Genomic DNA, 391 nt, shown 5'->3' with positions numbered 1-391 from the left:
TAAAAATATTAATATTATAGCTATGAAAATTATTAATCTAGACAATCTTTTGAATAGAAAACGAATAAAACTAGTCCTATTTTCAAAAGATAAGTATTTTCTGAGATACTGTAAAAATGGGTTTCATGAATTTTTTCAAAAAATTTTTCGCCTTTAATCATATCGCGCTTCATAATGGATATAAATGCAAGCAGATTTCTGCAATCGACTTCTAACGAGTTTTCATATAGGGGTCTACCTTCAAAATATTTTTATACCTTTAACCACTTTCGAGATATAAAAAAATGGTGACAATGGATTACGAACGAAAAAGTACCAAATTCAGTATTTCTAGAAAGATTAAAAATTTAAAAAAGTTTTCAACGTAAAGTATGTTTTAAATTATGAGAGT

The sequence above is a fragment of the Strongyloides ratti genome, scaffold srae_scaffold0000025 (genome assembly GCF_001040885.1).
Source record: "Strongyloides ratti genome assembly S_ratti_ED321, scaffold srae_scaffold0000025".
Taxonomy (NCBI): Eukaryota; Metazoa; Nematoda; class Chromadorea; order Rhabditida; family Strongyloididae; genus Strongyloides; species Strongyloides ratti.
The sequence above is the reverse complement of the archived record's forward strand: the minus strand, read 5'-3'. Positions refer to the sequence as shown.